Source organism: Balaenoptera physalus (genome assembly GCF_965194825.1).
Source record: "Balaenoptera physalus genome assembly, chromosome: 19".
Classification (NCBI taxonomy): domain Eukaryota; kingdom Metazoa; phylum Chordata; class Mammalia; order Artiodactyla; family Balaenopteridae; genus Balaenoptera; species Balaenoptera physalus.
The window spans coordinates 19355869-19379265 of NC_138900.1; the positions used below are offsets into that span (position 1 = coordinate 19355869).

At 43.7% G+C, this 23397-nt stretch overlaps 1 long non-coding RNA gene across 6 annotated transcripts in view; it reads left to right on the plus strand.

Annotated features, from left to right (window-relative positions):
• LOC309649056 overlaps nt 1-23397 on the plus strand; it is a 92396-nt gene that overhangs the window by 26455 nt on the left and 42544 nt on the right. The window contains exons 3-4 of one of the 6 annotated variants that reach the window (XR_014256936.1): nt 209-759; nt 862-3523. The exons of 4 other annotated variants lie outside the window; for them this stretch is intronic. This is a non-coding gene — a long non-coding RNA (uncharacterized lncRNA). One more of the 6 variants, XR_014256937.1, reaches the window with a different exon arrangement.

The following is a 23397-nucleotide window of genomic DNA, read 5'->3' on the forward strand; positions in this document are numbered from 1 at the left end:
AACCGAGTTGTTCAGAGCTGCCATCTGTTAAGAGGTCGTACCATGGCACTTGCTGGAAGATGAGTTGTGGAAGAAAATGTGGGTCCCCCAGGAGGAGCAGTGCCTGCTCTGGGGTCCACACCTCAAGGTGCTGCCCCTCTGGACACCACTTCCGTGCTTTCTGATACATAGTCTAGCATTCAGACCCTGGATGCACGTCCCCTCACAGGTGATTCAGGCTTGAAGAAGGCACAAATGTCCCTGCATGGTTGCCAGGTCCCCAGACCACAGTCCCTGAAGCCTTGGTAGACCTTGATTGGACCTTGGACCCCTTGAGAGCCAGTGGACATCAGTCTTTAGCCAGGCCCGGGTTGCCACTCCTGAATGGTGAGTTGCATCATTTAAAGATGTTGAGTTGACCATGAAGATCAACATGTGACAGAAGTGTGCATTGACATGTGTCTTTATGGACTTAACATGTATACAGTGTGTGGCTGCACGTGTGTTAACAGCGTTGAAAAGAGGGAAGTTCTGAAGCCACAGCTATCGACTCACTGTGGGTGGAGGAGGAAGTGGCCACTGCAGGGCTGCCAGCCAGCTCTGCTGTCCCAGGTTCACACTCCCCGACAGCCTGTGAAGGCAGCGCTTATGGTCGGGATCACGCGTCTCTGCGCTCAGGCTCAGACTGCGAGGAATCCGAGGCCTCAACCAGCCACTGGAGTCCTCCTGGCAGTCTCTGAGGCATGGGCTGCTGCCAGATCACCGCTCCCAGACGAATGTGTGAGTGAGTGCTCTAACTCAACCCAAAAGAGCTTTTTAAAAAATCAAAGGCAAATCTTTAGAAAGTAAGGGGAAGATGCTTTTGTGAATTATTTTTTTCAGCTCCTGGGAGTGATCCGAAATTTCCAGTTGAATCGAACCCGCTAGGATTTCCTGCTCTGAGTTCTGCCCCTTCCTGAGGTCCTGGGCCTGTTTGGGCCAAGCTGCTGCCGGTGACAGAGAAGTGGCAGGTTCTGGATGTTTCTGCCCTGGGTGCCTGGTTGTGGCCATGGGCAGATAAGGGCCTCGGGACACCATTACTTTATTTTGCCCCAAATCCACCCAGAACACAATTCCACTGAGATTAATAGCCAGAAAGGCCTAGTCTAATATTTATAGCTAAAAATAAACAGCGCAAAAATCTCAGCATCTTGTGATCTATAAGTGAAACTAAGGCAGATAATTTAGAACTCTTAATTGAATATATGAAGACACTTATGGAACCTAACGTGGGGCTCCATGAGACTACTGGATGGGGTTTCCTAGAAATCTCCACAATCCATGGGAAGCTTATTAAACACAGGAACCACATAGCATTTCTCCTCATTGTGGTTACGTGATTACCAGGTTTTCACTTTCCTACACTTTACCCATGCTATTTTCTTACAGCGCTACGCCATGCCGAGATCCTGACGGAATCCCGCAGGGAGAGGCACAGTTAAGACTGTTATGCAATAACACATTCCTTTGTCTTTATGATCAGCACATGTGTGGACATCCACAGTGGGGAAAATAGTGCTGAAGTCGGTTTTCTGAGTTTGGCTTTTTATTTTCGCGGAACGATATTTGCGGATTTTAGCTATCCTATCATAAGCCAGGGTATTCTATACCTCAGCACTAGGGTAACATTAAGACACTGACTTCTAGGATAATGACTATTGCTTCTGCAGCAGTCTGCTCAGGTTTTTGACCTCTGAGGCTGTATCTACGTAATTCCAAAACATATTGTCATTTCAGGATAAAGCTTGAAAAAAAAAAAGAAGAAAAAGCAATTAACCAGTTGCCTAGCGTTGTCTAGATAAAAAGATCTAGATAATCAACCTAATCTTTGATTTGGCTTATTGATTAATTAATTAATTAAACATTTATTGAGCCAGGCCTGAGCTAGGTGCTGTCATGCTGTGTCTGATAGTCAGGGGTCTGGAAGGTAATTTGCAAATGTTGATCCTGTCTGGGGAGTAGCGGGGAGAAGAGAGGATGCACCACACACCCTTGTCAGCTGATGTGAGGAGGGCCTCTTCCTCATCTACTTCTGCACCAAAACGTGTGCCTTTGGGAAGTCAGAATGTTCTGTGCTTGGCCATGGCCATGGCTGTGCTGTAGCAGCGGGTCTCTGTATGGGGGGGATATTGAGTATACAGATGTGCACGTGCACGTGTATTTGTGCACACACATGCGCACCCAGATGCTGCCATGAGGATCAAGAGGGGCAGAGTGGTTCCACTGTCAGTGTTGGTGGGAGTGTTAATTAGTACCTACTCCATGGAGTACACGACAGTCACATCCACCCAATTATAAGATGCACATACCCTTTGACGCAGTTACTCATCTTCTAGGAATTTATTCTAAAGATATACTCACACATGTGCCAATGATGACTATTCAAAATATTTATTTATTATTATTCATTTATTCATTCTCCACATATTTAATGAGCTCTTGCTGCATTCCAGGTCCTGTTCTAGGCAGTGGAGAAACAGCAGTGAACAAAACAGACTAGCTTTTACCCTCCAGGAGCTTATATTCTAGGCAGATGATAAACAAAGCACGCAAGTAACGCATATGTAGTAAGTCAGGTAGGAAGACCATGCATCCCAGTTGCCTGGGATGGTCACATTTACGTCCTCATTATAACTGTCAATAGCACCCGCTCCTGCTCTCGGAAGTGACCCGGTCTGCATGATGAATGATATGGTCACCCTGAGGGGATGCTGACATGTGCTATGAAAAAAAATAATGTTAGAAAAAGAGGGAAGGAGTGACTGCAGTGGGTGTTATTTTATGTATTGTTCACTGCAGATGGTTTGTATTAGCAAAAAATTAGAAACAACCTGGATGTCCATCAATTGGAGACATTAATAAATTGTTGCATTCATGCAATAGAATACTACGTCGCTGTTAAAAACAATGAGACAGAATTATGTTTACTGCTATGGAACAATCTCTAAGATATACTAAGTGAAAAGAGCAAGATGCAGGACAGTATGTGTAGTTTGACACCACTGTGTATATAAAGAAGAAGGGTGTATATACACGGGCGTGTTTGGCCAGGCACAGAAAAGCTCTGAAAGGACATAAAAATCTGGTAGCAGTGGTTGCATTTGGAGGGGGAAATTGGGATACTGAAGATTAGGGATGGAAGAAGACTTGGTCTTCACTGTATAACTAGTTTGTATTTGTTGATTTTTAAAAAGCTGTGTAAATATATTACCTGTTAAAAAAATAACAATAGGGAAGAGAAAGAAAATATCTCAAGTCCAGCCGGATATGAAGTGCAGGAATCTTCTAGGGCAGCGGTTCTCACTCAGGCCACATTAGAATCCCTTGAATAAATTAAAAAAAATACAAGTAACTGGGCCCCACCCTCAGAGATTCTGATTCGCTTGCTTGTAGATGGACCTGGGGGCAGGCGTGGAACCCTACATCCACCAACAGATGGAAATCTGTTGCAATATGTTGCAATGCAACATTGCAACAATGTCTGTTGCAATGCAATAGTATACTATAGTATACTATTGCATTGGTATTGAAACTTGCCCAGGTGATTCTAATATGCAGCCGGTGATGGGAAGAGCCACTTCTCAAACTTTAACGTGCACACGGATCACCTGGGATCTTGCTAAAGTACAGTGTCTGGTTCAGTAGATCTGGGGTAGGTGTTTCTAGCAAGGTTCTGCATTCCTAACCACTCCCAGGTGATGCTGATGCAGCTGGTCCGTGGACCACACTGGTAGTAGCGCAAGGCTAGAATATCTCTGGCACAGAACAGATAGTCCCTGCGCCTCTGCTTACACATTTTTGGATGTTGCTCACTCCTTTTTGAATGTTGCTGTTTCACGCAAGAGTGGGTGCAGATCATTAGCTTTCCTTAGTTGGAAGATCTGAATGCTACTAAAGTGGTACAGGATCCTGCGCTTAAATCTTGTATGTCTATTATTCTTCTAGGTCTTCTGTTCTGAGAGGGCAGGTTGAGGTATAGTGTAATGATTAATTCATTCATTCACTCATTCATTTATTTGGGGAGCTGAGTTTCATGCTAGTTCATGGGTGATCTTGGGGGAAGCCCCTCTGCCTTTGGAAGTTCAGAGAAGGGCACCGATGGAAGGAGTAGGTGGCTTTGAGAGGCACCCTTGGGAGGCACAAAAGACTTTTTAGCCAGGCGAGGAAGTGGCTAGGAGGTAGAAGGATTTCCATCTGTTGGTGGATGTAGGGTTCCACGCCTGCACCAGGCAGTGACTTGGTGTTCCGGAAGATCCTTGACAGAAGATCTGTCACCTTCCTGAAAGCGGAGGTGGCCTTGGCTGGGCACCAGCAAAACTGTGGCTTTCACCAGGCAGGTAAAATATGAGCAAGTGTCCATTGGCACGTGGTGGCATCTGTCCCTGGACAGCCTCAGTATGAGCCTCTCATGGGCTCCCGATGGTGTTCCAGGCCCCCTCCAGCCTGAGGGTTCATTGTTAGGGTTGAGTGAAAAATCTTAAGAAAATGGGAATTGGTACTTTTCTTTGCCAGTTTCACAGACTTCAACCTGTAGCCGCTCAGAATGACTTTGCCCAATTGTAGGACTTTCCCTTTTCTACGTGGGCAGGCAAAGCATCTCTGTTTGGACATTTTGGACCCTTCAGTGAGGAGCAGAAGCAAAATATCTGGGGGTGGTTTGTTGCTGCAAGGAAACGAGGAGAAAAATCACCTCTTTCTGTGCAGAGGGACTGCCTCAGAATAGAGCTGGACCATGGGGTTGCAAGAGGGGGTGGGAAAGCACGGGAGACACAAGCAGATCATTTCCCTACAGGCTGGCTCTGAGGGGAAACTGTCTCTGCTTTCACTACTGTCAGAAGATGCCTGACGGCCTGGGAGGCAGTCTGCTCATGCCCCGTGCATTCCTGTCCTTGCCCATGGGCTTCCCTTGTCCCGTGATGCTTTTCTCCCCTGTTGCTGCTAAATCCTCCCTCCTGGGAGGGGCCCTCTTCCAAAATGCCTCCTGACCTCCTGCCTGCTTTCTCCACTCCCCACACGAAGAAGCAGGCCGAGTCCATCTCTCCCACTCTCTACTTTCAGGACTTCTTGTGCACTTGACACTGCTATGTACCCAGGCATCTCCCCAAGGTCTGGGCTTCCAGTCAGAGCCCCAGGCAGCCTGTCTCCTTTGTCAGGCTCATGTCTCAGGCTCTTGCATCCCTGATCCCCCAGCACCCAGCCCGGAGCCTGTGTGTAACAGCATTGCTGGATTTAATTGTCAAGGTGGGCAAAACCAAAAGCAAATCAGAGGAGATCAAAGTGATGCTTCGACTCACCGATATAAATACCAGCCGGTGGCTCCTGGCCCAGGGAAAGACCCTGGGTGGGATGAGTTCTTTATTTTGCAGTTAATGGAAGAGAACTGAGCTGGAGAAATGATGCTCTTGGGTCGGCCATAGGGGTTCAGGGTGCCCTATCTACCCACGACCCAGATGGAGACCAGACTCAGGGCAGAGGCCTGCAGTGTGAGGTCAAGGGTTGGTGTACAGGATCCAGTGGGCCAAACACGGAATCAGAAGCAAATTTGGACCCAGAAACTCAGAGGTAAGGTCCAGACTCAATAGAGGTAGTTGTGGACCAGCAGTAAGAATAGTCCCCAAGGCCCATGGTTGAATCAACAGAACTTTCCTCCTTCAGTCTTTTTCCTAGACAAACCAATGACCAGGTGGGTTGGGCAGTTTAGAATATCCTGTGTTGTACCCCTCCACTCCCCTCGATTCTGGGTATCGTGGATTCCTGGGTTTTCTGTGGTTTTCATGTCTCAGTGGCTGTCAGCCCCTCGAGTGGAGACCGAGTCTTATTCCTAGTATCTCACATGCAACACATAGTAGATGTTCAATGACTATTTTTCTGAATGACTTGGTGAATTTATATTATTTTACATCAACTCCAAGTGCCCTGATTTCCTTTGCTTGATTTTGGGGGTTGATGTTTCTGACCCTGGACTGTATTCTGGCTTTGCTGAAACCACCAAAACAATTTCATAGGACAGGCCTAAGCCTGTCCCCCGACACCTACCATATAGCCCAGCACGAGGCATATAGTAGGCCCTCAAATAATGCCAGTACACTCAACCTGCAAGAAAACATCATCTGTGTTTTATTTGGAACAAGTCAGTATCACCTTAACCGGGGTTGCTGGCTTGCTGTTAAGGAAATTGCTTTTCTACCCAGTTGGAGCCTAAATCAGTCAGTCCCCACTGACCCTCAGGCCAGAATCGACTAAGTTGCCTTGTATGGGTCCAACTTTTGAAAGATTCAATTTTCCTAATTTCCCTCCAGGTCCTGAGCTGAGTCAGTGACTGATTAGCTCTAGAAGAGTCATGTGCTGGTTGTATTTATAGCACTAATTAATTAATACAGGTAAAGAGCGAGGAAGATAAAGTACTAGCAGAGTGCAGTGTCTTCAAATGACTATTAGCGCCCAGGCTGGAGACCTTTGAATGTGAACGTATGGGCAAAAAAGTGCCATCACAGGTGGAGCCTTTTAAAAAGCATCAGCTTGATTACGGAAGACATAAATTAACTGGAGGAAGTAGTGCTGTCAGTGACAGACTGTCGTCAGAATCCTCTGCCGTTAGGTTTCCATTTAAATCGACACATATGGCGAGGGATTGTTGGAGGGTTTCAAGCATATACGTGCACTCACTCTCCCGCAGGAATAGGATGCCTCGGTTCCAGTGAACTTGGTGGGTGGTATGGTCTCCCGGCCCCCATGTTTTTTTCTGAACAACAGGAAAAGAAGTGGTAAACTCTACAAGGGTTAGGGGGCTGAGAGGGGGGCTCGCTTCATTTTATTGCATTCATCAGAGTACCTGAAACCCTTCAGACATGTCGTGTTGGCACAGATGCCTGGGAAGAGCTGGTAGCATCAAGGCCTGGCCTGGGGAGCACGTGGTTTGGGGAGAGCTTGGAGCAGCCTTCTGGGTGCGTCACGTCGTGGGAGAAGGCATGGAGAGAGATTTGTGCCTTGCTGGGGTCCCAATGTCCAGGAGTCCCACGAGAGCAGCTGTCACTTCTTGTTTTCTCTCTGCACCCAGCTCAGAGTCATACAAAATGGAAAGGAGGCCTGGGGATGGGTTGAGTGATGTAAGGCCAAGTTCCAGGCAGCTTCAGAAGCTCTGCTGAGTCCTGAGTCTGTTCTCTTCTGGCCTGGCCTCCACTTGAGTGGAAATGCCCATCAATCCTAACTGAAACTCTTCTCCTCTGAAATGCTCCAGGCAGCCCAGAAAACAGCCCTGGGGACTACCTGACAGGAGGTTAGGGCCTTTGGGGTTTTGGGGAAAGAGCCTGCCCCACCAGACCCGCTTGGGCCCGGAAGCATCTCAGCGAGATCATCACCAGCCTATGTATAAGTTCAAAAAAGGCCTCCTGGGCTTCCCTGGTGGCGCAGTGGTTGAGAGTCTGCCTGCCAATGCAGGGGACACGGGTTCGAGCCCTGGTCTGGGAAGATCCCACATGCCGCGGAGCAACTGGGCCCGTGAGCCACAACTACTGAACCTGCGCGTCTGGAGCCTGTGCTCTGCAGCAAGAGAGGCCGCGATAGTGAGAGGCCCCCGCACCGGGATGAAGAGTGGCCCCCGCTTGCCGCAACTAGAGAAAGCCCTCGCACAGAAACGAAGACCCAACACGGCCAAAGATAAATTAATTAATTAATTAATAAAATTGTGCAATCTTTAAGAAAAAAAAAGGCCTCCTGCAGGTGAGCACAGCACCACTGGACACAGGGCCTGGCGCGCAGAGCGCAGCTGCATGAGTGCCCTTAGCAGGGCACCTTTGTGCACTGAACACCCAGCGCAACTGTATGAAGTGGCCGGTGTCTCAGGTGGGGCTTCCTTGTAACCACCTTTGCTGGGCAGATGATGGAGAGGAGGCACCACATCCAGAGGGGCCCCGGGAGAAGGGCCCCTAGACTCTTGCTTCCAGAATCGGTTGACTGCATCGGTTGTAGTCTAATCAGTAAACCCCTCCTGCGCGCGGCTGCAGTTGCAAACGAGCGGCTTGATGAGGAAGCCAGGCCTGTACTTTCTGGGTCTCTGCCGCCGCCACTTTTACTGCCTTGGCTGGTGTCCACTTCCCTGCTGGCCCTCCTCCACTACTGGGGCTGCTACTTCTGCTGGAGGGGCCTCCAAAGCTGGGGCAATGGCTCCTCCCTCCCTCATGCCTGCTACTTTTCTTCTAGAGCTTCCAGATCGCAGAGCCTAGTCCGAAGTGGGCCAGCCAGCACAGGAGTGTGGAAAGTGCAATTTGCAGGCCTCCAGCTCCAGCGCTAGGGAGGTGTGCCAGGAGGGTGACTTTTACCGAGAGACAGTATTCACTGTGCTACCCATTCACTTATGCCCGTCTTGTTTTTCTTTGTGGCTTAAAAGTTGAAGATTAGAGAATAAAAAAAAAAAAAATTTACTATACACCTACTAAGCGCCAGGCACTATGCTAGGTCGTGGAGATGCAGTGATGAGGATTCCTTTTCAGGTGAATCTCACGGGCTGGGGAGAAACAGTCAACACTGTGGGGGCGTTCCTATGGTCAGGGACTGAGCCCAGGATCTACGTGGATTATCCCATTTAGTTCTGACAACAACTCGATGAGTTTTCTTTTTTTTTAAATAAATTTATTTATTTAATTTATTTATTATTTTTGGCTGCGTTGGGTCTTCGTTGCTGCACATGGGCTTTCTCTAGTTGCGGCGAGCTGGGGCTACTCTTTGTTGCGGTGCGCGGGCTTCTCATTGCGGTGGCTTCTCTTGCTGCGGAGCACGGGATCTAGGTGCGCGGGCTTCAGTAGTTGTGGCTCGCGGGCTCTAGAGTGTAGGCTCAGTAGTTGTGGCGCACAGGTTTAGTTGCTCCGCGGCATGTGGGATATTCCCGGACCAGGGCTCGAACCCGTGTCCTCTGCATTGGCAGGCGGATTCTTAACCACTGTGCCACCAGAGAAGCCCTTGATGAGTTTTCAACTGAAGTAACAGGGGCTCAGGAAGCTTATCCTGAAATAAGTAACTTACCCAATATCACATGCACTGAGAGGTTCACTGCCATCCCTTGAGAATTCGTGTGAAGTCCTTGCTGTGTGAGTGTGGGACAGGGCTTTTATTTGCCATCCCAAGGGATGAGTCTTTGAAAGACCTGTCTTGGACTTTTCTGTTTTTTTTTTTTTTGGCTGTGCTGCGTGGCTTGTGGGATATTAGATCCCCAACCAGGGATTGAACCTGGGGCCCTGGCAGTAGGAGCGCTGAGTCCTAAAGACTGGACCACCAGGGAATTTCCTTGGGCCTTTTTTAACGAGATACCAACAGGCTCTGACCACAAGATGGGTAGGCCCAGCCATGGTGGTCCCTGATGCTACTCCGTGTGCTAGTACCCTTGATGGCCCATTCCCAGTGCCCCACCAACCCTCACTGGCCTTCCCCTCCTGGGCCTCCTGGAAGAGTTATTGGCACTCCTGTCTGCACCTCGTGGGAGTGACATAGTTGTTATTCCTGGTATTTCTGGCCTGGAGCCTCTTGTCTTCCTGGTGGGTGCTGGAGAAGGCCCTCAGCTTATCCATCTTTGTGTCTCTTGAATCTGGCACAGCATCCTGCACCTAGCAAGCGCTCAGAAAGACATTATTCATGTAAATCACCTGTATAAAAAGACAAGGCCATGCAACCTACATTTGGCAGTCTTCAAAAGTAAATTCAGCCAAAAGATTTGAAAGCAGGGACTTGAACGGATATTTGTACACCTGTGTTCATGGCAGCATTATTCACAATAGCCAAAAGGTGGAAGCAACCCAAGTGTCCATCAGTGGATGAATGGATAAACAAAATGTGGTATAGATTTACAATGGAATATTATTCAGCCTTAAGAGGCAAGGAAATTCTGACACAAGCTACAACATGGTTGAACCTATGCTAAGAGAAATAAGCCAGTCACAAAAAGACAAGTACTGTATGATTCCATTTATATGAGATACCTAGAGTTGTCAAATTTATAGAGATGGAAAGTCGAATGGTGGTTTCCAGAAGCTGGGGGAGAGGGGGATGGGGAGTTACTCTTTAATGGGTACAGAGATTTAGTGTGGGAAGATGAAAATATTCTGGAGGTGGGTGGTGGTGATGGTTGAACAACAATGAATGTATTTAATGCCCCTGACCTGGGCCCTTAAAAATGGTTAAAATGGTACATGTTGCACTATGTACATTTTACCCTCATAAAAAAAGTAAACTCAGGATTCTACATTGTGGCATCCTGGTGTGTGACGGCTCCTGACCCTTACAGCCTAAGAATCCTGCTTAGGAAAGGGTGCTGGAGAGAGTGAGTCTAGCCCTGTCTCCATGAAGACTATGAATTCCAAGGCTTACTGCTGGTTGTTCAACTAATGAACTCATAGCCACTGGGGCCTCCATTTGAACCCCTAGAGAGGCACACTGGTCCTGCTAAGGTAGGGTCTCTGAAGGCAAAGTGAGTGTTTGCACAGAGATGTAAGGTGCACTTTTTTGGTTAGGCTTAGTAGCGTGCCCTGGGACAATACCCATCTGTACCCATCAGGATTCCTTGCTAACAGGCACGTGAAACTAACTCTAGTGATTATCAGCACATCAGGAATTTACTGGAAGCCTCCCAGACAGCTCTAGAGAGGATGGGAAAGCTGGAAAACAAGGCTCAGAAAAGGAGCGGAGTCAGGTGGCCCAAGACGTCGGCATCGTGTAGCAGCTTCTGCAAATCCGGGCACCAGAGCTGGAGCTAAGGGCTCCCTGCCTGCATCACCTCCCTCAAGACTCAGGGCCTGGGTTAAGCAGCCTGGTTGGCGAACCTGGACAATGGGTCACCTCTTGGCTGGGAGATGGCAGGACACTCGAGGGAAAGAGAAGTCTCGAAGAAAACTGGGGACCTGAGAGGAAGGGCACTGGAGGCTCAGAAGCCACAGTGGCAAACGTGCCCTTGAACAACCGCCCCTTCCTGCTGAGCAACCCAGGGCCACTGGGGCACTCCTCCATCACACCCCTGCTGTGAGCTCCAGAAGGGCCTGGGGAGCAGGAGGAGAAGAAGGGGCCTCTCTTTTGTCCTCCCCTGGGCCCAGGTCAGGGGTGAAGGCCCAGTCTGGTCCTGGACATGTCTGCCCCAGCTCCTGGGTCCCCATCCTCAGGCCGTGGGAGGACGTGGGTGGGCACTGTTGTCTTGGCTGGTGGGGCCACGATGCCATCTTCCAGCTGTTGCCTCGTGGTCATCTTGGGTAGAATGTTTACTATTGCATTTAATTAAAACCCTATAAATCTCTAGGAGTAACAGAGCAGCAGTGCTTGGGGCCTTCTTGAATCTTTACAGACCTGGTGGAAGGGAAAACCAGCTGCAAACCAGTGCATGACCTCGTTTGCCCTAGAAAAATATGAATCTTGGCTAACTTTTCCCTTCTTCCCAAACATGCAGTAAAATGTTTACTTCCACATAGACTTTTAAATGCACCACTGATGCACTCACTCCCCAAGTATATCAGCAGATTTAAAAGGTTCATAAAAATTCCCTTCATATGGCTACAGTAAACTTTCGTGCAATTGTTCTTCTGTGAGATTAGTGGTTCACAGACCACCTTTTTAAGTTTGATCACTGATTTGTCTGAGAGCTAATTATCAGCAGACCGGGGAATGATGAAGTTTATTTATCGCCAAAGCTGGTGAATCAACATACCCATTAAGCCTCCAGGGTCTGATAGCTCGAGGACCTTAGTCCTCTGTGGAGCATGAAATGCCATTCTCTCTCCCCCTCCTCGTGCTCTTGTCTCCAGCATGTAGCTTATCAACAAGCAGCTCAATCTGGGGCCAGCTCAGCGTTCCCAGGGTGCCTCGTGGGGCTTGTGGTCTACGACGTCATCTGCAGACACATGTGTTACCCAGAAGAAAGCCCTTCACAAGGTGCTTATGCCCAAAAACCTGACTGGCAGGGGCTTAAACACGCAGGCAGTAAATTGAGTCCTGCTCACAAGGAACGAAGTTTGAAGACATTATTGGTCACGTGCAACGTCACCCATGGGCATGAGGTCTGGGGGAGGCTATGATTCAACCACGCCAAGTACCCTCTCCCACCAGGGCTGTTGCCTCTGTGTTGCCCTCTGCCAGGTCTGCTCTTCCCCCAGGTGTCCACTTGGCTAAATTCCTCACCAATTTCCAGTGCATGCTCAAACCTTGCCTAGTTTTTTGTAATTATTTTTAATTTTGGTAAAATACACATAACATAAAATTTATCATCTTAACCGGTTTTAAGTCTGCTGTTCAGCGGCATTAAATACATTCACATTGTTGTGCAACCATCACCACCATCATCTGCAGAACTCTTTTCATCTTGCAAAACTGAAACTGTGCCCATCAAACAGCAATTCCCCATTCCCTCCCCTGGCCCCTGATGACTTCCATTCTACCTTCTGTCTCTATGAATTTGACTACTGTAGGTATCCCATATAAGTGGAATCATACATGTGGAATTGCTGGATCATATGGCAATTTAATTTTTAATTTTTAAATTAAACCTCTGTACTGGACGTTTGTACACTTTTCCATAGTAGCTGCACCAGTTTTCATTCCCACCAGCAGTGCACAAGATTCCTTTTCTCTACATGTTCCAATACTTGTTACTTTCTGGGTTTTTTTTTCCATAGTAGCCATCCTCCTGGGTGTGAAGTGGTATTTCACTGTGGTTTTGATTTGCATTTTGTTAATTATTAGTGATATTGAGCATCTTTTCATGTTCTTATTGATCATTTGTATAGCTTCTTTGAAAGGAAGGTCTATTTGAGTCCTTTGCCTATTTTTAAAATTGGATTTGTTTCTTTGTTGTTGAGTTGTAGGAGGTCTTTGTTTATTCTAGGTATTAACCCCTTATCAGATATATGATTTTCCCCCGTTCCATGGGTTGCCTTTTCATTCTGTTGATTGTATCCATAGATGAACTGAAGTTTTAAATCTGATGCTGTACAATTTATCTACTTTTTCTTTTGTTACCTAGAGTTTTGGTGTCATATCCAAGAAATCATTGCCAAATCAAATGTCATAAAATTTTTCCTATGTTTTCTTCTAAGATTTTTTTTAGTTTTAGGTCTTATGATTATGTATTTGGTCCATTTGGAGTTATTTCTTGTATGTGGTGTAAAGTAAGGGCCCAATGTCATTCTTTTGCATGTGGATATCCAGTTTTCCCAGCACCGTTTGTTGAAAAAACCACCCTTTTCCCATTGAATGTTTTGGCACCCTTGTTGAAAATCATTTGACCATATATACGAGGGTTTATTTCTGGGCTCTCTTTTCTATTCCATTGGCCTATATGTCTGTCTTTACGCCAACACCACACTCTTTTGATTAGTGTAGCTTTGTAGTAAGTTTTGAAATCAGGGAGTGAGAGACCTCCAACTTTGTTCCTCTTTTTCAAGGTTGTTTTGGCTAATACCTCACCTTCTCAAAGAGGGCTATACTCAGAGCCTGAACAAGGGTGAGTAAAGAGGTGCCCAGGGCACGAAATATAAGGAGGTGCTCACTCTCAGATGCTGACCCTGCACTTGCATGTCCCAGAGAGTGAGACCTCCTTAGATGCTGTATCCTGGGCACCTCCTTGCTCTCCTCACCTTAGTCCCTGCCCTGCCCTACTGTTATCCTTTTAAATTCTGCAGCCCATTCTCTCCCCCACCTGGCAATCCTGCTCCCCTTCCTCAGCTCTGTGTTTTCCAAAGCACTCAGCACCTTTTAGCAGACTATATAATATTTATTATATTTATTGCTCTTGTCTGGCTCCCTTCACTGGAAAGTCAACACCACTATGGCAGCGATCTTCCTTGGTTTGATCCTCTGATGTCTGCAGTGCCTAGGGCAGGGCTCAACACGTGGTAGGTACTCAATGTTTGTTGAATGAATGAATGAATGAATGAATGAATAACACTGCCGTGCTCTGGCCCTTGTAGCCTTGTCAGGCAGGCAAGATAGACAGCCCATCCACAGGAGGTTTCTCCTGCTAGTGACAGGGCTAAAGAGTAAAGATCTGAAGAACACAGGGCCTCCTGCCTCCGTCAATGAGCTGGGAGCAATTGGGGGAAGTGGAGGGAGAGTGTGAGCTGGTGGCAGCAGCTGACTTGATGACTTCATGCTGCATTATGATTCTGTGATGGATAGTCTGGTCCTCTCTGCCTCATGAGATGACACCAACGAAGGTCCCTCTCCTGCCCTGCCCTGTGCAGACCGCAGAGCAGCTGCCTACAAGCCAGCCTTGGCAGTGTCTTTGCTTGGACCACTCAGGCAGCTCCGGGGCCAACGTCCTCCAGCTGTATTTCTTACTGTGAGGGAAGTTGAGCCAAGAAATTGCCCTCAATTTAAGACTGCTTGACCCCAATTTTATCATCCACCTTTCTTTCAATATTATCTTTGAAGTTATTTTATGTTGCCATGTTGAAGATTCTGCCCTTGTTGACTAAGCTAAAACCAACCTTTGTATGTATGTATATAGTTTTCCCCTCAGCTGAATTAAAAATGTTGCACGAGTGGTGTACTTTAAAGAAATGTGCATGAGTTTTGGCTTCTTCGACTAATTTTCTCCCCCTAGGTAATGTCCTCCTTTTGAAGTCCATGAGGACAATTTTATATAATTGTTTATAACTGGTTTAACATTTCAGTAGTACTTACTTTGGTCCAGGCACTGTTCTAAGCCTTTCCCATGTAGGTCCTGTTATTAACCCTATTTTTCAAAGAGAAAAATGAGGCACAGAGAGGTCTCACCTGTCCAAGTAATGTCAAGGTAACTTGCCCAAGGTCACCTAGCTATTAAGTGGAAACCCAACTATTGATGATAATTCCAGAACCCAAAGCAAGTTTCTAACTCTGAGTCTAGTTCAAATCATTTGCTTTGGGGGACTTCCCTGGTGGTCCAGGGGTTAAGACTCCACGTTCCCACTGCAGGGGGCACGGGTTCGATCTCTGGTCGGGGAACTAAGATCCCGCACGCCCGCGGCACAGCCAAAAAAAAAAAAAAAATCATTTGCTTTGGTTCCGGCGCTGCAATTATCTTAAGTGGATTGAGAATGAAAACAGCAAGAATAGCCCAACTACCGACCAACTGGTTATTGTAATTGGACGCTGGTTGTCCGAGGTTGAGCTGAAGAAGTCTGGGCAGCTTGGAGTGAGGGGTTCCCCTGGAGAAGAATCACTGAGAGGGGAGGGAGTGCAGCTCTGCCTGCCTGTCTGACTTGGGGAACTAAGTGCAGGTGGTAGGTTGGGAGTGGGGTCTGAGAGGACCCTGGTCCCCCACCCTGCTGTTGAGGTGAGGACTTAGAGAAGTGGGGAGGAGACTCAGTGTGTGTGTGTCTATGTACGCCTCCTAGCAGCTTGCATCTGTGACACCAAGGCAGAGATTTGTCCAGGAGGTGGTTCTAAGCACTGAGTTTAACTGAGATGCACCGACTTCAGACTGGGACCCCTCTTACTGAGATTACCGCGAGAGTAAATGATTTATTTACATATATATATTTAATATATTTACTTTTTTACTTATTTATTTATTTATAAAATTATTACTTTCTGATCCCTCTAACCGGACCTAGGGGCAGGGGAGAGAGAGGATTACAGAGAGTCTTAGCAGTGTGCCATCAGTCTGGGAGCCAGGGGCTCCTAGGGAAGGGATTTGGCTGAGGGAATTAAGAGATTCCAGGGTTAAATTTTTTTTTTCTTCCTTCCATTTCTTCCTGTTATCTCCAGTCCTTAGAAAGTTTGTTAAACACTAAGTTCCGGTGAGTAGAGCTTTGAGAATGAGGCGAGGGCTGGAGTCCACACCTGGGGCAAAATGGACTGAGACTGAAGGGACTCCAGCCCTTCCTTCATCTCCCGAGGCCCTACCAACCTGGACTTAGTGTTTAATAAACTAGTAAAAACTGGGGACAATAGGAGGGAATATAAGAGTTCCTTAGGCAAGAACAGAGAAGCTCATGGCAATGGCCAGTGGAAAAGGCAACAAACACCAGATAAGAACATGTCAGCTCTCCCTGGATGTCCACAGCCTAACATGGGAGGAGGGAAGGATCCAGGATTGCCTGACTTCTCATGAGATGGGGGCAGGGCATGGATATCATAGCAAAGGAAGACCTTGGAAGGCTGAGAACAAGGTCACATGAGCTCTTGTAGTCTCTGGAGGGAGATGTGCTCCCAAGGACAGTAGATTATCTCCTGCTCAGATTTGGTCCTGGTCCAGCTCCCATACGTTGTAGGGAGGAAGGTGGATCTAAGCAAGACCAGAAAGAAGAGTTTTTCAGGAAAACAGCACTAACAATGGCGAAACCTGTAAAAGAGCAAAATCACTGGGGCCTAAACAACAAAGAAACCTCAGAGGACATTGTGGTAGCACTCCCCAGGCAGCACTGTTCTGGAGCCTTCTACTGATGAGTTACCAGATAGGGGTCATCACCACAGATAACCACACAGTTTTCACAGCTCGAGGGGCCAGGCAGTATGTAGGGATCCAACACACAGTGGGAGACCGCAGTGGGAGGGAGGGAAAGAGAGCAAACCCAGGACAGGCAGGGATGCTTGGGGAGCCCCAGAGCCCGCAAAACCACAATAACGGTTAGCAGGTGCTGCAAGGAAGCCAAACAGACTTGTTGCTGAGCACACATACTCTGTGGGAACTTCAGAAAAAGTTGGGGAGACTTAGGAAGGTTCTGGAATACTACATTAGCAAGATTCAGTGAAAATGGTATCTCTATTTACATCAAAAAAATTGGGGTAAGACTTGCATTCAGTGAAATGCACGTGTCTTCAGTGTACCATTCTGTAAGTTTTGACAAAAATATACACCTGGAACCAACACCACAGTCAAGATATGGAACATTTCCATTACCCCAGAAAGTTCCCTTGTGTCCCATTGCAGTGAATCTTCACCATTCATAGCCAAATATTGCTCGGATTTCTATCACTGTAGATTAATTTGATCTTACACTTCAAAAAAAAAATCATATAGAATGTGCACTTTTGTGTCTGGCATCTTTCATTCAACATGTTTTTGAGATTCATTCACTTTATTGTATGTGTTGGTGAATTAGTATTCCATTGTATAACATTGTGTAAACAGTTCGTTTATCCATTCTTCTGTTGGTGAATATTTGGGGTTGCACTTAGCTTTTAGCTATTATGAATAAAGATGCTATGAACATTTGTGGACAAGTTTTGTGTGGACATAAATTTCATTTCTCTTAGGTAAAAATCTGAAAGTGGAGTTGCTGGGTCATATAGAAAGTGTATGTTTACATTCCTATGAAACTGCTAGTTTTCAGAAGTGATTGTACCTTTTTAACCCCCACAAGCAATGTATGTTGTTTTACATCCTCACCAGCATTTGGTGGTGTTAGTTTTCTAAACTGTAGCTACTCTATTTGTTGTGAAGTGGTATCTCATTGTGATTTTAATTTGTGTTTCCTGATGGTTCATGGTTTTGAGTACCTCACATGTGTTTTTTTTTTTTTTTTTTTAAATATTTTATTTATTTATTTATTTATGGCTGTGTTGGGTCTTCGTTTCTGTGCGAGGGCTTTCTCTAGAATTTTATTTATTTATTTTTTTATGGCTGTGTTGGGTCTTCGTTTCTGTGCGAGGGCTTTCTCTAGTCGTGGCAAGCGGGGGCCACTCTTCATCGCGGTGCGCGGGCCTCTCACCGTCGCGGCCTCTCTTGTTGCGGAGCACAGGCTCCAGACGCGCAGGCTCAGCAATTGCGGCTCACGGGCTCAGTCGCTCCGCGGCATGTGGGATCCTCCCAGACCAGGGCTCGAACCCGTGTCCCCTGCATTGGCAGGCAGATTCTCAGCCACTGCACCACCAGGGAAGCCCCCCTCACATGTGTTTTTTTTGGCCAGTCTTTTGTGAAAAGTCTATTCAAGTCTTTTGTTCATTCTAAAAATGGAATTATTTAATTTTTCATTGTTGATTTATATGAGTTCTTTATGTATTTTGTATACAAGTACTTTGTCAGACATATGAATTGTGAATATTTTCTTCCAGTGTGTAGCTTGTCTTTTCATTTTCTTAACGGTGACTTTTGATGAGTGGGAATTTTTAACTTTGATGAAGCCCAATTTATCAATCATTTTTCTTTCAGAGAGAGTGCTTTTTGTAGAGACCTTTACCTACCAGAGGTCATGAAGATATTCTTCTATGTTTTCTTCTGGAAGTTTTATAGTGTTAGCTTTTATAGTTAGGTCTATGATCTACGTCAAGTTAATTTTTTGTATAGCTTGAGATAGGAATTGAGGTTCATTTCCCCCCATATGTTTATTCAGTTCTTCCAGCACTATTTGTTGGAAAGGATTTTATTTCCCCAACTGAATTACATTGGTGCCTTTATTGAAAATCAATATGTGTGGGTCTATTTTTGGACTCTATTCTGTCTCATTGGTCTAATTGTCGATTATGATCCTAATTAAAATCAAATTAGGTCTTGATTACTCTAGCTTAACCATTAGTTAGGTAACATGAGTTTTCCAACATTGTTCTTCTTTTTTAATATTGTTTTGGCTTTTTATAGGTTCTTTTCTTTCCCATAAAATTTTTAGAATTTATAAAGTCCTACAAAGAGTGTGGATTTTGAATGAGACTGTATTGAATCTATGGATCAATACCTAGTCTTCAATATTGAGTCTTTTGGTATTAGAAATCAATCAGTATTGAATCTTTCAACCCATGAACATGGTATACCTTTCCATTTACTTATGTCTTTAATTTCTGTTGTAGAGGTTTTCAGAGAAAGGATCTTGCATGTGCTCTGTTAATGTATTTCTAAGTGTTTTATATTTTTGATGCTGTTTATATTTTAAATAGCATTTAAAATTTTTTATTTCCAATTTTTTGCTGCTGCCAGTATACAGAAATACCATTTATTTTTGTATACTGACTTATACTGCAACCTTGCTAAATTTACTTATGTTCTAGCAATTTCTCTGTAGATTCCTTAGGATTTATGGTATAAACCACCCTACTATCTCTAAATGCATCCAATTTTATTCCTTCTTCTTTGATCTCTGCTTTTTTCGTCTTATTATATTGGCTAGGATATCCAGGATGCTGAATAGATATGCTGAGAGAGGACTTCCTTGCCTTGTTTCCAATATTAGGGGGAAGCATTAAATATTTTACCAGTAAGTATGATGTTAGCTGTAGATTTTTCATAGAGGTCTTTTACCAGATTGATGAAGTTCCTTTTTATTCCTGGTTTAAAATTTTTTCTTGTAAAAATGGGTGTAGAATCTTCATAAATTTTTTTTGCGTATGTACTTAGATGATAGTTTTAGTTCCCTTTTTCTGTTAATATAGTGCATTATACTGATTTATTTATGACTATTGAACCGAACAGCATTCTTTGAAAAGCTCTACTTGGTCATGATGTATTATTTTTTAATATATTACTGGATTTTATTTGATAATATTTTGTGAACAGTTTTTGTGTTAGTTCATGAAGGATATTGGTTGGTAATTTTCCTTCTTTTCTCTTTCAGATTTAGAATCAGTGTTTTTCTGTCTTTATAAAACTAGTTATGAGATATTCTCTTATCCTCTGTTTTCTGAGAGAGTTTATGTAAGGTTGATTATTGTCCTTGTCTTAAATATCGGATAGAATTCACAGTGAAACCATTTGGGCCTCAAGTTTGTTTTTCATTATGAATTCAACTTCTTTAATGGGAGTAAGACTTTCCAGATTTTCTATTTCTTCTAATATCAGTTTTGGTAAGTAGAAGCTTTCAAGGAATTTGTCCATTTCATATAAGTTGTCAAATTTTCTTGCAGTAAAATTGTTCATAATACTGCCTTGTTATCATTTTAGTGTCTGTAGAAACTGTAGTGATGTCCCCCTTTTTACTTCTGATATTGATAACTTGTGTTTTACTCTGTTTTTTCTTTCTTAGTCTTTCTACCATCAACTTTGTTAATCTTCTTAAAATATAAATTTTGGTTTTGTTAGTTTCCCAATTATTTGCCTGTTTTTTATTTCATCAATGTCTCATCTTTATTACTGCCTTCCTTATAATTACATTAGGTTAAATTTGATTTAATTTTTCTAGCCTCTTAAGATGGAAACTTTAATCATTGATTTTAAGTCATTTTTCCTTCTAACATACCCATTAAAAGCTAAAAATCCTCTCAAAGTACTGCTCTAGCTGCATCCCACAAATTCTGATACATTGTGTTTTTATTATCATTTAGTTTAAAATAGTTTGCAATTTCTGTTTTAATTTTTTCTTTAACCCAAGGATTATTTAGATGTGTGTTGTGAATTTCCAAATATTTGCAGCTTTTCCACTGTGGTCAGAAAATACACTGTTTAAAATTTCAATATTTTGAAATGTATTGACACCTGAATTTGACCTAACATATGATTTATCTTGGTGAACATTCCAGGTACACTTGAAAACGATGTGCATTCTACAGTTGTTGGGCACCATGTTCTAAAAATGTCAATTAGGTTAAGTTTGTTGATAATTGTTTTTCACATATTCTAAATATTTGTTGATTTTTTTTGTCTAGTTGTTTTATCAATTACCAAAAAAATGGATGTTCAAATCTCCAGTAATGATTATGGATTTCTCTACTCTTCTTTTAGTTTAGTTGAGTTTTGCTTCATGTATTTTGAAGCCCTGGTATTTATTACACTCAGTTTTTTTGGTTTTTTGGTTTTTTTTGGCCACGCCATGCAGCTTGTGGGATCTTAGTTTGCCAACCAGGGATTGAACTTAGGCCATGGCAGTGAAAGTGCCGAGTCCTAACCACTGGACCATGAGGGAATTCCCTCATACTTTGGATTGTTATGTTTTTCTGATAAATTGTCTCTTTATCACTGTGAAAGATCCTTATCTGTGGTTATATTCTTTATTTTGAGGTCTATTTGACTGATATTAATATAGTCAAATTACCTTTCCAGTTGATTTGTTGTCATTTTCCCATCCTTTCACATTTAACCTATTTCTTTTCATTGACAATGTCTCTTATAGATAGTATATAGCTGGATCTTGATTTTTGAATCCCATCTGTTCTTTTTGATTAGAGAGTTTAGTCCATTATATTTAATTTAATGATCAGTAGTCTGCAAGTCTGCCATCTTGCAATTTGTTTTCTAGTTGTTCCGTCTAATTTGTATTTATTTGTTCTTTCTTTCCCGGATAACTTTGCATTATTGTACTATTTTTTAGCATTCCATTTTAATTCTTCTTTTTATACATTTTAATACAAAGAAACCTCGCTCTTTGTTTGTTTTGTTTTGTTTTAATTGACCAAGCTAGCGATTACACTGTGCATTCTTAACTCACCACAGTCTATTTTGAGTTAATCTTGTACCTCTTCATGTGAAGTGTAAGACTTTAATAACAGTAAAGTCCACTTACTCCACCATCCTTTGTGCTATTAATATCATTTATATATATATATATATATTTTTTTGGCTGCGCCACAGCATGTGGGATCTTAGTTCCCAGACCAGGGATCAAACCTATGCCCCCTGCTGTGGAAGCTTGGAGTCTTAACCACTGGACAGACAGGGAAATCCTAGTGTCATATTTTTAATAATACTTAATAAACCCCCAACCTTGTGTTACTATTTTTTTTTGCTTAGAGAGTTTTCTTACAAATAAATTAAAAGAGGAACAAAAAGTCTTTTATATTTACCCACATATTTACCATTCTGATGTTGTTCATTCCTTCTTGTAGATCTGAATTCCAATCTGATGAGAAGTCAGCTGTCATTCATATATATTGTTGCTCCTCTGTATGCCGTGAGCCTTTATTAATTGGCTGCTTTAAGACTGACTCTTTATCTTTAGTTTTTAGCAGTTTGACTTTGATCTGATCTAGGTGTAGTTCTCCTTATATTTATGCCATTTGGGATTCACTGAGCTTCTTGGCTCTATAAGCTCACACTTGCCACAAAATTTGTGAAAAATTTGGTTGTTATTCTTTCATACAGTTTTCTATCCCCTGCCTTTCCACCTTGGACTCTGATTACATATATGTTGCACTACTTGACATTTTTGCAACAAGTCCTCGAAGCTTCATTCATTTTTCCCCCAAGTACTTTTCTCTCTCTTCTCAGATTGAATACTTTCTATTGATCTGTCTTCAAGTTTACTAACTTGTCTGCAACCTCCAATTTTCTGTTAAGCTTATACCAACAGAGCTTTCATTTCAGTCATTGTATTTTTCATTTCCAGAATTTTCATTTGGCTTGTTTTGGTACACACACACACACACACACACACACACACACACACAAACACACATATAATTTTGGGGGGATATATCTGCTATTCACTCATTATGATTATCCTTTCTTTTAAGTTCCTGAACACATATGTATAAAGTTTCTTGAAAGACTTTTTCCTGTTAATTTTAACCTGTGTGTCATCCTTGGGTCAGTTTCTATTGAATTATTATTAGTAGTATTATTTTTAAATTATGGACACATTTTGCTGCTTCTTTCCATGTCTAGTAATTTTTGAGTGAATAGTGGACATTGTGAATGGTGCACTGTTGGGATTCCAGATTATGTCATCTTTTGTTAAAGAGTTTTAGCTTTTTCTGTCAGGTAGTAACATTGCAAGTGGATCCTTTCTGCCCATTAGAGTTGGTTTAATTTGTTATTAGGATCTAGTTTAATTTTGAACTTGCCTTCACTTTGGATTGTGTTCCTTAATTGAAAGACATGAGCTTTGAAAGATCTCAGCTGGAGGCTTGGAGTATTCAGTGAAGTTTCTCTACCTTGGCTTGGCTGAAACTTTAATATCCTACAGCGGTGCACAACTTCTAGTATCACCATACCACTCTCAGCTCCATAACAGGAGACATCTGCTAGGCTTCCTGGAATGTCACCCTGTGCAAGCACATTACAGCCCTCAGCCAAGGTCCCATGGTGAACCCTCCACTAGATTTACAGGACCTCTCTTTGTGAAGCACCCTCTTTTCTATTATTCTGCTCTACACTATTCAGCCACTTCAACAGTCTAGAACTCTGATCTCTACCTCCTTAGGCTAGTGCAACTACTGTTCCATTTGTACCACTCATCCTTGTGCCATGGCAGAAAGGTACTCCCAGGCAAAAAGCCAGAGAAATAATGGGATTCACCTCGTGTGTATGCCTTTTCTCAAAATTACAGTCCTGCACTGTCTGTTGTACAATGTCTGAAAACAGTTGCCTCATATATTTGTCTAGTTTTATAGTTGTTTTTTGGCAGGAGGGCATGTCTCATATCAGTTATTCTGTCATGGTTAGAAGCAGAAATTCTCCAATTTTTTTAAAAGAGAAGAGTTATTTAAAATATAAATGCTGCTGATTTTTGTCTATGTTAGTGCTTTAAATTTTAGCAGGGCCTGTTTAATTTATGAATAGAT